At 40.1% G+C, this 14939-nt stretch overlaps 1 protein-coding gene across 1 annotated transcript in view; it reads right to left on the reverse strand.

Annotated features, from left to right (window-relative positions):
* The window catches only part of RHOJ (ras homolog family member J), a 581705-nt gene that overhangs the window by 388576 nt on the left and 178190 nt on the right, over positions 1-14939 (reverse strand). The gene's annotated exons all lie outside the window — the stretch shown is intronic.

Consider the following 14939-nt stretch of genomic DNA (forward strand, 5'->3'; position numbering starts at 1 on the left):
TTGCGAGTATATTTAAGTTGGAATACTTCAGAGTATCGCCTTAGTTTAGGAGAAAGCAAGCGTAAAAGCTCAACTCCAATCTGGGTCGTACCTCACCGAGGTCAGGTCTGTTTGCAAGGCAACGGGAGAAATCCGAGAGCTCAGCTAGGGAGGAGTGAGTGCGTAGAGACTTACGTGTTTCCGGCTAACTCTTCCCCTGCCTTTCTTACTGCTAGGGGTACCTACTTCATTTGTCGAGACAGAGCTTATACATGGTTGCCTGCCGACTTTTCAGGATCATGTTATATTGCTCGATTGTTGCCTCCGACATACACTGCTTCATCTGATTACCACAGAACCAGAGTAGCGAGAGGTGTCTTCAGCAAGGAAGATACCGCTGGTCAGGAAGCTGGAGACTTCTTCAAAGGTTTCCTTCCGTTCTGGGGGCCTATGGCTAATAGTAGAAACATACGTCAGCTAACACGGGTAGTTGAATCTACTATTACCGAAACTGCTGGTGCCCTTAGCAATCTGACAGCTGAGCTTCAGGCGGATAGACTCATGACGTTGCAGAATCGTATGGTTCTAGACGTTATACTTGCAGATCGAGGTGGGGTATGCAGAATGATCCAATCGAGCTGCTGTGTCTTTATTCCTAATAATGCTCCAACAGTCTATGAGGCGATCTCTAAGTTGCACAAGATTTCAGACTCCATACATATAGACAAGGGAAACTGGTCCTTCATGGAGTGGTTTTGGACTCTGATATCAGCGTGGGGATGGAAGATTCTAATGGTCATTGGTGTCATCTTAGTATTCCTATTCTCATGCTGCCTGATTATCCAGTGTGGTCCTGCTCTGTGTAGTCTTTGTGCTGCAACTTGTCTCAGAAAACCACCTGCGTTTGGAGAAAAGGCAAGAGAAAAGATGATGATACAACAACATGTCACTGACCTGATGAGCATAGAACTAGATTCTGACATAGACTGAGTAATTGCCTATGTAAGGGCAAAAGGAGGGCTGAGGTTCCGTGACGGTTCCGTGACGATTTGAACCCGTGTTTTCAAGTTTGTCGGAAATACATAATATTGGTATCAGCGAACCGCAAATGATCCATTTAGTATATCCTGGTGTTTTCGCTACGCTACAAGCAAGAGCAATCCTTTTATTGACATATTTCTGATCTACCCACGGCATCCATCTTAGATCATGACCGCCATTTTGTGTTTTCTTGCCCTCACATACGCAATAACCTCTGATCACTCCACTTCGATTAAGGACACGTAGCCTTAGCCGGAGATTCACCTCTTACATGACATGTGCACTTTAAACCAGATCACGCTGTAGCTGCATGACTCGACAAAGGCTACCTCCTCTGCCCGAGGCCAGTCCTGCTAAACTGGTCTTCGTGCCCATTGTCCTGATCATGATTAGGCGGCCGAAGCCGGTAGCCTTGCCCATTTACAACCCACAAGCATCTCTTATCCCGCTTTCCTATCTTCCACACCTGGCTCCGTTCCTTTCTTTCTGACTCTTTATTAGGGGGAGGTAACGAACTTTACGATGAGGCGGTCCGGCTCTTGAATGCAATATTGACAAGGGATTGTGATGAACTAGTGGGAACCCCTCTTCGTAGATGTTTTGTATTAGATTTTATCAACAGTTCCTGTGCACACCAAATATTTATTGTCTACGACACAAAGGTTTTGGGAATGTACCAACATGTGGAGAATTCGCCTGAAGGCCAAAAACTAGTATATAAGGAGCAACCCGCTTTGTACAAAATGAACAGGCTCCTGGTTACTGCACGTGTGTAGTATCTGTGACTTCTGTGTCCCTGCAGTAATAAACCTTTGATCTTTGATGCCACCATCGAGAAGCCCGTGTTTCTGTTCATTTGTGCACCAAGGCAGGTGGAACTCCGGGGTCTTTGGGTGTTGTTCCCTGACACCTCTGGACGGAACCAAAAAAGTCCAGAACTCCAAATCATGAGGGCCAATAAGAGAAAGGATATAATTTATGTTGAGGAGGTTCTGGAAAAAGAGTTACTTCTGTTTGGAGCCTGATAGAAAAGACAAACCAAAAAAGGACGTCAGAAATGTGAGCAGAAAGTCGACCAGGGAAAAGTGGGAGACCCAACAAAAATGTTTAAAAAAACAAGCAGCATGGAGAGCTTGAAGACCTAGAAAATAGAGGCCATTGGCCCAGTGGAAGGCAAAAAAGGATTGGACATCACAGATGTGAACCCACAAACCACTCAATTAGTAATATAGCAGTAAAACATCTTGATCTATTATGAAGTGTATTCAATGCCACTGTAGTTTGACTGACTTACCCACCACACTGTACACGTGCCGTCAATTGAACCTAATTTACCTCCCCTCATGTGCCCATTGCTAATGGTACGCCCAACAATAATGGCCACAGAGTGAAGCTAAATACTGATGTGGTACGTTGTTTCAACACATGCACAAATGACATCCTTTCACAATCCAAGTAAAGTTCTCAAAAATTGTTAACTTTTGCAGATACAGTGCAATGGACCCACCCAGCTGCATAAAGGCCAGAAGAAAGAGTGACCACAAATGACAAATTATACTATATGAAAAAACAGTGCTTAACTGCTTTTTTAGAGCTAGTACAGTTTGTGCCCAGTCTGGTGACTCGTAATATAACGGGTGTGATAAACACTACCCAATTACAAGTTTTTAGGGATAACGTTAAATGTTGGTGCTTACTACACCAAAATCTTAATGTTCTTGAAACTACCGGACATTCTCTCTCGATAAATATTAGCAGGTTGGACCGGCTGATACTTTTCAAATAACTCATAAATTTAACATGTGTGGTAACAGCAGTTACAGCACATATCACAATTAACCTGACTACTTGTAATGAGGCCCTTAGTGTGCCACTCAAAGTGGCAGACTCTGAGGTGGTGGGAAAGGAACCTACTTAGAGACAATATGCTGGGCACCGATGCTAATTGAGTACATGGTAGAACTCCACTTCTTTGTGTGGTGATTACAAGGGTTCGCTCCAGAACACATCCTTCTTCAGAAATGATTCTGTGAACCACTTGCAATGGGTCACAATGCCTTTATCCCTGACTCAATGTCCTCCTGACAGTTTAAGAGCAACATGAGGGACCATCAACCAGTGCTGAATTTGAACCGGTGGCTGCAGGTGAGTCCCCCTGACATTCTTTTTGGGGACCAGGACTTATTTTAATCATCAGAGTTTGACCCCAAACAAGAGAGCGAAGAACACCAAATCAGGAATGGAGTAGAAAGAGAAATGACAGTAAAACACTGAGAAAGGGAAAAAGCACGGATGAAAAAGAACCTGCAAAAGGGAGATATTGAGACAAGGACAGTAAATTGATGGAAGCAGGAGGCATGAGGTGAAATCTAGATTATACAGCCTTGGTATTCATCCACCGTGAGACGCGGCAGTGGCAACAGTGAGCTTCTGAGGGAAACTTTCGTCCCTGGCAATTCTTCTTCATATTAAGCATTGCAATCACCCTAAACATTCTGAGCCCCAGTCACATACTTCACTTGGAATATGTCCTCTGGCAGCTTATACAACATATTGAGCCTACACCTATTACATTATAAATATAGACTGTTTGCTTATGACATACAGATTTGCTAAAGCTTCTTTCTCAATAACCGAGTAATGTCTTCCCATCCTTTTAACATTGTACATTTAAAAGCAGTCATATGCTGTCCCTTGTCACTCACTTGCAGAAACATGCCACCCAGTGAGATTGCCAGGCGCAATTCCATCGCCACACTTAAGGTCTCCACAGACTATGACTGTGCAGGATTACACAGAGGAAGTGAGCGCTCACTCTTGTGATGTAACAACAGTGGAAACACAGTTTTTCCGCAGAAGGGTTGTTATTTCATAGAAGTCAATTGCTGGGTTTTGGTCTCATAACTGCTAAATTCTAATTCAAAACATAGGAGATGGAGAAGACTGAGTTGAGAATTACCCATGCCAATGGTACAGATCCCCGCATGCTACGCTGTGCTTAGAAGTAGTGATGCGTACAACCAGCTTATGATATTGACAGTAGAAGATAAGTCATTAACCTAAAACATATTGTGGTAACCGAAGTACCAAAGGCCAATGCCTGATACCTTTTTTCAGACCACTTTCTGGACATGAACCCCACTGCTAAAAATATCATGCAGTAGCCACACAGGAAATAGAAATTATGAACAATCAAGACAAAATGTGCTTGTCCTAAAAATATAATTTGTTGTGATTAAAGAAACAGTGGATGCTTTGGCCACTTATAGAGGAAAAAGTTATTGGTCATGTGCCTTCTGCATCTTCTGTGTATGCAAACTATTCTTTCTAAAACCACGGCACAAAGGAATGCTGCTGGTGATCACTTAACCAGGTCATGCGTAGGTTGGTGTGATTTATAGTAATGTTTCAGTAGCTCTCCCTTGCATAGTCCTGATGTCCTTTCCTCCTTCCCCGATTTTTTTTTTACAGATTTTATTGATCCTTTTCGAATAACGTCATAGCAGTTCGGCAGTTCAAATCACATCCTTTAGTACAAGCTTACTCACAGTATCAACTGGTTAACACATATCTATCTCTTTCCTCCTCCCCTGATATTGTAAACTTATTAACACATTCTTAAAGCAACTTCTTGACTCAACAGGGAGTATGAAAGTGCCTTAGAAATGCGACAATGCAATGCACAACAAAACTACACTGTCTACAGTAGTTTCTGGATTTCTATTTTCTGTATTTTAATGGACCTTCAGCACAATACGTGAAAGATAACTTACATGATGTGAGAGTAACGACTAATGAGTCTCTTAAGATCAGACATTGCCGGATTCTATGTCACAAGTAAATTACAGGTTCAATAATCTATATAATTGAGTCTGCCTTATTGTTTTGATATTCCCCCAAAATTGAAGGTTTTGTCTTAGCCCATCTGATGTGCCTCCCACAATTTCTAAAACTCATCATTATTATAGTCTGTTTTTGACATGATTAGCGAACTTGGTTTATATTTTCCCAACACAACAATATTTAAGGTGTCTTCCTTATGAAATTAAAAAAAAAGTTGCATCATTGGTTAGCTTGAGCCTGTTTGACACCAAGCAAAACCTTAACGAAAACAGGTCATTCTCCAGAAGAACTTGCCCAAAGGAAAATAGCATAAAATATACTCATCAAATATCATCAAAATCCAACTTTAAAAACATTTCATAGAACTGTAACTCAAATAAAAAATAAAATAAACATTTGCAAAAGTGGTGGGTCTAATGTTCATTGCATTGATGTTTTGCACGTAGTAGGCATGAAGTGGCACCATTATTCTATTCATGAGAAACTGTGAAGTGAGGAATGACTGAATCCACATCACCGATGAAGTAATGGAGCCAATGGCGCATTTAACCACCCGCAATAAGCTTTCTGTATTGATCTTCCGTAGTCAGATGCGGAGAAAGCAATAGATGCAGCACAATCCAGTCTAATGCAGAAGCAATCCACAAGGGCGTTACAGAGGTCAGGTCCACTGAAGAATCACCAATACTTTTGCTCCATCAAGTAGTTTGAACAAGTCAGGATCATCACTGAGACTGTTATTCAGCCAGAACAATTTTAAATAAAGTGCCACTTCACAGAAAACCAATGGAGGTATCAACTTGGGTCAGTGGCAGGATAACATAGGGTAAGGATTTGTAAAAATTGATCACAGAGGTAAGTGGAATGTTTTACAAGGGATCATGCAGTGATCAGAATAATGAATGTGGTGGTTACTGCACCTGACAAATATGAAGAGTGATAAACTCTCATACCTCCCAACTCACACAGTGCAACAGTGTGACGCACGACACCGGCTCACATTACCGAGTCTCCCAGTGAGGAGCCGATATCACACAGTGGCAGGAAGAACGACCTGAAAATCACTGTAGATAGGGGTCTTCCAGCTCGTTTTCTGAGGCTCTGAACTGCAGACGTTCCTCAAGGGGTTTGGAAACACCCCTGGACATCGGCCCCAGCCTCAACGAGGTGTGGGGTTCAAAAGTGCCTTGTAGGTACTTCTCGGTAGGGGGCCCCATCCCTCTCATAGCCCCACGCCCTCACACAGTGAGATTATTCGTCAAGTTGGCAGGTATGCGTATCCCTACAAATTTTCCCAGGTACAATTGAGAAAGTGAAACAAGTGAAAATAGAAACGAATAAAAGACTAGTAAAATATAGGGCCTTACAGATGTAAAAATCCCTTTCACATCTACAATCTGTACAATGTGTGTGCGTAAACCTTGTGCATACATCTATAACTGCATGGGATAAGCTGCATATAACTGTCCTACAAAAGGTAGTTGTCAGTTATGACACTTACTGTTTCATCACTGTGACAACGCCGCTCTGCCCTCATCTTCTGCATTGTTGAACGTCTCAGAAGCTTACATTACACAGTACATAAACATGTAGTGTATTGTCTATGAATTTGTAACAAAAAGGTGCAGTTAACCCTGTGCAACTGGCAGGCACCCCAGAATAGAGCAGAGTTAGAATGAAGACCGGGAGATGCAAGAAAGAGAAATGCAATAGGTCAAAACTGTTTTGGGGTCAGGCTCAGAGAGGACCTGGCCTGGCAGTTCGGGCTCGATGCTTCCTGCAGGACCTAGGCAGATACACATATATATATATAATGCAGATTTATATAGCACGAGCTCGACCTGAAGATATTGGAGCGCTTTACATGAGCACTGGTTACATTACACATTCAGGCACGGGGAGATTAAGTGATTTGCCCAGAATCACACGATGTGGACGCAACCCTGAGGCTCGAACCCTCAGGGTCGCGTCCACATCCAGCACCAAAGTAGGCAATCTAGCCAACGGACCACATCCCCTCTCCATAATGCTGCATATGACGGGTTCCTGTCTGAAGTGGCAAGCTAGGTTACAAAAGAATAGACCGGGATGCGGCCTGAGGAATTAACCCCTTGAATGCTCATGACGAGCTGAGCCCGTCATGAGCCACGGCGCTCCGGTGCTCATGACAAGCTCAGCTCGTCATGAGCCGTGGAACGCTCGCATGTGGGGATAATTCCCCTGCTGTGCTGAGCGTTCCACGGGAATGGGTGTGGCCGTGACGAGCTGAGCTCGTCATGAGCATGTGAGCGCTGTGCGCGCCCCTCTCCTCCCCAGCACAGCGGGGGAATATCCCCCGCATCGATGGGGTTAATTAACAGTGACAGAGATTAGTTCAAGGATTTCTCCCATCACTTTTTTTGTATTTCTCAGAAAGAGCAAAACAAACAGTAGGAGTTTTCCTGCTGTGCCAAAGAATCCAGTTCAAGAGCCAATGCCAGAGCCGATAATCACCATCCTCCTCCTCTTGAAAAAAATGATTGCACTTCTGCAAATGCAGTATTTCACTGCACACTAATATATATAGTCAATAAAGACCCCTCTCCCGTGCAAACCACTTGTAACCTCCTCTTGTTACGTCCACCTATCTTGCAGCCCCTCCTTTTTTAGGTCTGGCATTAGCCAAGACCTTTTTGATTGTACCAACATTATATGTGAAATATACTTCCTTATAGGGGCTTTAAGCTAGCCCTCTTCATCCATTGAACTTTTATTGTGTCATTTATTTTTTTCTTCCATCTACTTTAGCATACCGTGTGGGGCAATGGGTTCAATGGCCCAGCAACTTCTCCAAGAATACCTGTTAGCAAACGCCAGATCTATGGACTTTGACAATACATATTTTATACAGTGCTCTGAAGCTAGATTCCAGCTTCATCAATCCCATACATATATCCATATGAAATCTAATGACAAAAGTAACTGACGTGAATGATGAAGCGGACGACGGATTATTGTGAGTCAAATCATCGATAAGAAACAAATAAACACAGTCAAACACAGAACTAGACAACACCGCAGGCACGAAAGAAATTAAAAAAATATTGAAGCCTGTTAAAAATAGCAATATACCTGGCTTCTGCATCCCATGTGGTTTCCACAGACTCAAGAGAATCTGTCTGGAATTGTTCGATGGTTAAATGCCCTAGGGAAAGACATCCCAAAAGAGAATACAACATTCTTGTACACAAATCTCATAAAAAAGATTCCACAAAATAATAAAATATAGTGAGGGCCCTACTGTTATAGGAGTTGCACTTGAGTTGTACAATTATTGGGAAACGGCGAGTGATTTATTTTTATTTTAATGACTTGTTATTTTAATGTGTAGGAGGAAACCTTTACTCTCTAGTTTAATATTCCTTTAAGGCAAATGCTATAATTAGATTGATTAAATGTGAACATTAAAATATATTCAGATGTAGGTCTCTAGGCAATACATTGTTTGCTCAATGCTTTGTCGGTGAATGAGCAATGTGAAGGGAAACTGATTAGGCTGGGATCTGTAAGTACATATTTTTCTTTAACAAAATCACTACTTTTCTGGAAAAAATAATATATATCAGTTATGGGGCACAGACATAATATCGAGTCCAAAATATCGATTGGACATAATATCGAGTTGTAAATATAGACTGGACAAAATATCGACAGGACAGAATACAGATAACCAAAATATCGTTTTTAAGGTAAGTGATGTAATATCGACTGTTAAAAATATAGAAAGGTAAAATATCGAAGTATATAATATAGATAGTAAAAAATATCGATTTTTTTAATAATATCTAATTTTTTATAGTGTATTTTTATGTTAGAATATGTGTGAAAAGTGTGTATTTATGTTATAATTAATTTTAATTAATGAATTTTGTTTTTATAATTATTGCGTAATTTAATTATGTAGCGGGTTGTGGGTTTATAGGGGAATAGGGTGGGAAGTAATTTAATTAAAATTAATTAAATATGTAAATGTATTTATTGATAGTAATTTTTAATTAATTGTTAATTAATTTATATTTGTTAATTAATTAAATTTTAATTGGTAATTCATTTTAATTATTGATTAATTGGTAATTATGTATTTTTCACTAATTTATTTTCTGTAGCGGGTTGCGGGTTTATAGGGGAATTGGGTGGGAAGTAATTAAATTATAATTAATTAAATATGTAAAATTATTTATTGGTATTTATTTAGAATTAATTATTAATTAAGTATTTATGGGTAATTTAAAAATTTTTATTTGCCAATTAATTTAATTTAATTTATTAATTGTTAATTATGTTAATTTTAGTAATTTATTTTCTGTAGCGGGTTGTGGGTTTTCTATGGGAATAGGGTGGGAAGTAATTTATTATTAATTTTTTAAATAATTAAATTTATTTAAATGAATTTAATTGGAAATACTTGTTAAATAATTTTTAATTATTAAATAATTAATTTTTAATTTTTAATTAATTTGTAATAGGTGATCAATTGAAATAATTATTGTTAATTAGTAATTTTAATATATTCATTATTATATTATATAAAACTTTTAATTATTTTTAATTCATTATAAATTTTTTAATAATATATGAAGTATTTACTTTCCCTAATGTTGTATTCTCTGGAGTGGGAATAGTAATTTTAGCCCTTACGCTATCCAAAGCTTTCCCTACTGTTGCACTCTTTGGAGTGGGAATAGTAATTTTAACCCCTACGCTATCCAATGTTTTCCCTACTGTTGCACCCACTGGAGTGGGAATAGTAATTTTAACCCCTACGGTATCCAATGCTTTCCTTATTGTTGCACCCACTGGAGTGGGAATAGTAATTTTAACCCTTACGCTATCTAACGCTTTCCCTACTGTTGCACTCTTTGGAGTGGGAATAGTAATTTAAAACCCTACGCTATCCAACGCTTTCCCTAGTGTTGCACTCTTTTGAGTGGGAATAGTAATTTTAACCCCTATGCTATCCAACGCTTTCCCTACTGTTGCACCCACTGGAGTGGGAATAGTAATTTTTACCTCTACGCTATCCAAACCTTTCCCTACTGTTGCACTCTTTGGAGTGGGAATAGTAATTTTAACCCCTACGCTATCCAACGCTTTCCCTACTGTTGCACCCACTGGAGTGGGAATAGTAATTTTAACCCCTACGCTATCCAAAGCTTTCCCTACTGTTGCACCCAATGGAGTGGGAATAGTAGTTTTAACCCCTACGCTATCCAACGCTTTCCCTACTGTTGCACTCTTTGGAGTGGGAATAGTAATTTTAACCCCTACGCTATCCAACGCTTTCCCTACTGTTGAACCCACTGGAGTGGGAATAGTAATTTTAACCCCTACGCTATCCAACGCTTTCCCTACTGTTGCACCCACTGGAGTGGGAATAGTAAATTTGACCTCTTAGCTATCCAACACTTTCCCTACTGTTGCACCCACTGGAGTTGGAATAGTAATTTTAACCCCTACGCTAATCCAACGCTTTCCCTACTGTTGCACCCACTGGAGTGGGAATAGTAATTTTTACCCCTATGCTATCCAACGCTTTCCCTACTGTTGCACCCACTGGAGTGGGAATAGTAAATTTTACCTCTATGCTATCCAACGTTTTCCCTACTGTTGCACCCACTGGAGTGGGAATAGTAATTTTAACCCCTACGCTATCCAACGCTTTCCCTACGCTTGCACTCTTTGGAGTGGGAATAGTAATTTTTACACTTTTGTTATTGTACGTTAATAATATTGGCTATTATTTAATTATATTTTGTTACTATATATATATGTTTTAACAAATATGAATTAAAACATTTTTTTAAATACTTTCATTAATTATTCAATTATTATAAGTTAATTTAAGTATTTTTAAGTATATTTTAGTAATTAATTTTTAATATTAATTTAATTTAACATTGTTTTTAGTAAAGTCGATATTTTTAAAAACTATATTTTAGTAAACGATATTTTTAACTCGATATTTTTGTACTTACCTGTTTGTAGATAGAAACTCGATATTTTGTCTGTCGATATTTTTTCAACGATATTCTTGATGGTCGATATTCTGTCCCTCGATATTATGTCAGTGATCCATCAGCTATATGAGGACATCATTTAACATTTAGTACACTTAAAAAAAATAAAAGACAACACTTGATGAATGTCACACACACACAAATATCTTTCTATCTATCTATCTACCTATCTATTTACCTCTCTATCTCTCTATCTCTCTATCTATCTATCTATCTATCTATCTATCTATCTATCTATCTATCTATCTATCTATCTATCTATCTATCTATCTATCTATCTATTCACTAAAAAAACTAAGGTAAAATTGGAGTTATACATGAAGAAGTTGGTAAAATTTGGACTTACAAAAAGAAAACCTTAGAAATTCCCAGAAAAAAGTACTACTCTTTAAAAAAACAAAAAAACACTGACCTTCTCTATGCACAGCAGGTGTTTGACCTAAGGACCTGGCTTGTGACCAGGCCAGGCCCTGTATCCAACACCCGCAGGCGATCAGTCCCCAGTTAGCTGGCAATTATATGGACTCAACCTCTACATTCTTCCTTTTTTTAAATTGTTTTGCTGACCTGGTGGCAGTCCTTGTAGGAGCCAGAGGGTTGCAATGGCTCTTGTGTGACTCCCAAGGGATCAGCAAAACAAATTGAAAAAAAGGAAGAATGTGGGGTGGAAGTCAGTATAATTAACCCACCCCAAAATAGTTTTTTTTAAATTTAACCAGAGGCAGTCCCTGCACCCAGAAGGCCCAGATGTTACCCCTACCCTGACCCCTTATACTTTTTTTTTAATGTGCCAGGCACAGGGACTGAGTTCCCAAGTCCTGTAATGGTGGCCGAAACATTTTTGTTCTTGGTGCCGCCAGCCAGTCACAGCGAGAGCTCCCACAGGAGCATTTTGCTCCAGTGGGAGTGTTAGACCTGACAGACTTAGGGTGGTCTTACCCTCAATGTTTTGCCTACATCCTCGCCTTTTCAACCTATTTTTTGCTGTCTTTAGTACTCTGTGCACTTTACCACTGCAAACCAGTGCTAAATTGCTTGGGCTATCTCCCATTAACATCGAAACATTGGTTCATCCCCAATTGGCATATTTAATTAACCTTCCCTTTTTATACATATAGGTCACCCCTAAGGGAGGCCCTGGATAACCCAGAGGGCAGGGTGCAATGTATTTAAAAGGCAGGACATGTACTTTTAAGTTTTACATGTCCTGGAAGTGAAAAACTCTCAAAGTCGTTTTTCACTACAGCAAGGTCTATCTCTCCGATAGGATAACATTGGGATTACCTTATTACATTTTATAAATGTGATATCCAATTGGGAACAGATAATGCCCCCAGGTCTAACTTATGGTGAAGTCAGATTTTAAATTACAGTTCAGGAAATGCCACTTTTAGAAGTAGGTATTGTCTTATCTTAGCCATTTGGTGCCTGCTGCCTGTCTCTGATCAGTCGTGGGTGGGTGATAGCTGTGCTTTGTGTATTCCCCCTAGACAGTCACCGACAATGAGAGTTTAGGGGTGACTTGATGAGCCCTCTTAGGAGGATAGGAGGGAGAAACATTACCCACCTGAATAGTCTGTGTCCTATCCCCACACAAAGGGCTGCATACCCCCTCCTGTCCCCTGTTGTGAGTATGGAGCCCAGGGAGGAAGGGAGAACATCTGTGCACTTCAAAACCCTGTCTTTGAAGTCTCCCACTTCAAAAGCACTATGACTTAAGTACACTTCTGGACCTGTGACCACTCTGACAGGAAGAAGAACTGCTGTGCTGTTAAAGGACTGCCACTCTCCTGGACTGCTGTTTGCTGGGTGTCTGCCTTGCTGTGTTGCCCTGCTGCTCTCTCTGCCTGGGTAAGAAGGACTGGGCTTGCATCACTTGAACCTAGAGTGGCTCCAATGGCTAGCTGCCTGTCCTACTGATCTGAAGTCTCAGGGACATGAACGACTTCCAAACATCCTGCTCCTAATCCTGGAACCTGAAATCTGTGTGTCTGCCCAGACAAGTGGTGTCACCCCAGTCCTGTACCCTTCGAAGTGGACCTATGGTGTTTACTCCAGCGGAACCGATGCTCTACGCTGTGAGAGCAGAATCAACGCATCGCAGCTGTTGCAGGAACTGGACAGGTGCATTGCCCTTTGAACCAGCCCATCGCCTTCGAAACCACGGCTTCAGAATCATTGCATCGCTGCCACTGCGTGGAGAAGATCGATGCACCGCCTCTACTGCAAGTAGAAACCTGGTGCTTTGCTTTCAGTACCACCACATCTCAGGACTGGTGCATTGCCTTTGGAACCAACGCATTGCCGTTGTTGAATGTAGAAATTCAAGCACCATCCCTACCGTATGGGGAACACAAAAGTATTACGTGGCTGCACTGTGCATCTTGGAAGACGCAACCAGTATTAAGGTACTTTTGTTGAGTGGTCCTCACTTGGTCCCTGTATTTGGCCAGGCTCCATCGCGGTCAGCCGGAATTCTTGACTTTGTCCCGAACCGGCGCAACCAGATATCCCAAGTATCTCATTGCTTCTAAGCTCTAATTTAGAGTTATAATTTCAAAATTCCTACCTGAAGTTCTACGCGTTGAATGTTTGTCTCTTTGGTCTTGTTTTATTTCATAAATTAAGTTCTATTAATCTAACCAGGTGTGAAATCTTTTTGTGTGGTGTTTTCACTGTTTTACTGTTTGAAGTGTTGCACAAGTACTTAACACATTGCCTCTAAGTTAAGCCTGACTGCTCAGTGCCAAGCAACCAGAAAGTGAGTAGAAGTTAAGTTAGGGTTCTTATCCTGACGAGGATTGTGGTTGCTGCTTGAGTAGGGCTCATACCCCAGGTAAACCGAAAAGCCAATGACCAACAGGGAGCAAGACAGCTGAGTGGAACAAAAGTCCTCTCAGCCATTCGGAATGTTTTATTCTTTTTAATTTGCAGGCCTGTGGAATTCCCAAAGGGACTCCTGTGGGACTAACTGTCAATATATCTATACATTCTGAACCTTAATTTACAACACTACTGAACAGATTTAGACCAAACAACACACTTTCTGATAAAAGATCTACCTTATTTCCAGATTTGGTGAAAATCTGTAAAGCATTTTTTTCCTGTATCATTGTCTATTTTTTCCTATGAAAAACGCATGGGCAAGGAAGTGTTTTGAAACCTCCTGTTTTTCTCGGCCCCTGCTCCTGCTTCATGCATTGCCCCAAAACTTTGCAGGAAGGAACAGAACTTTTTTTTGTGGAAAGTTTTGTGAATATTCGTTAAACAGCGACAGAGTTATTAGCAAAACAAAAAATACTCTTCCTATGGAAACATTGACTCACGTATAATTACTGGGTAATATAGCTGTCTTCATATATAAATGTAATTAAGTTATGCAAGCTAGGCCCTCATAGTGAGTAGACCAAAAAAATTGAATATATTTGGTAACTACTTTTACTACACATATCGGAATTATTGAATGTCAAAACCTGCCAATATTCATTGGGGTGGATGGCCTGAATCACTGGAACACTTGATTGTGGTGCAGTAAGCACCAAAATATGCTTGCTATTTCCCAAAAACTTGCAGTGGGTGGTAAATACAACACCCAAAAAATACTGAATAACTTGGTGTCATGTTTTTAAAAATGCAACAATTATCACACCCGCAATGGGCCAACTTGTAGTGTGGGCCTTAGTGAGTTAACTGTATTTAAAGAGTACGTTGTTATTTTTATATTCAATCAAAACTTTTTTAGTGGTTTAGATCCATGCCTTTTAACCTCAGGTTATACTGAAAATCCACAACATTTATACATTTTACAACTCATTTTCAGACTAATATCTAATGAAATCCCATAGACAAATAAACACTAAAATGGAAAGGGAAACTGAATAAATATGAAGGAAATGTTTAAATACATCTGTAGAATGTCCAAATTAATCTGAATGTAAACATAGATTTTGGTCACTGCCTATCATTATTATCGTACAGGAAACATCTGAGGGCTTCGCCCAGGGCTCCAGCAACAAAGGT

The sequence above is a fragment of the Lissotriton vulgaris genome, chromosome 9, assembly GCF_964263255.1.
Source record: "Lissotriton vulgaris chromosome 9, aLisVul1.2, whole genome shotgun sequence".
Taxonomy (NCBI): Eukaryota; Metazoa; Chordata; class Amphibia; order Caudata; family Salamandridae; genus Lissotriton; species Lissotriton vulgaris.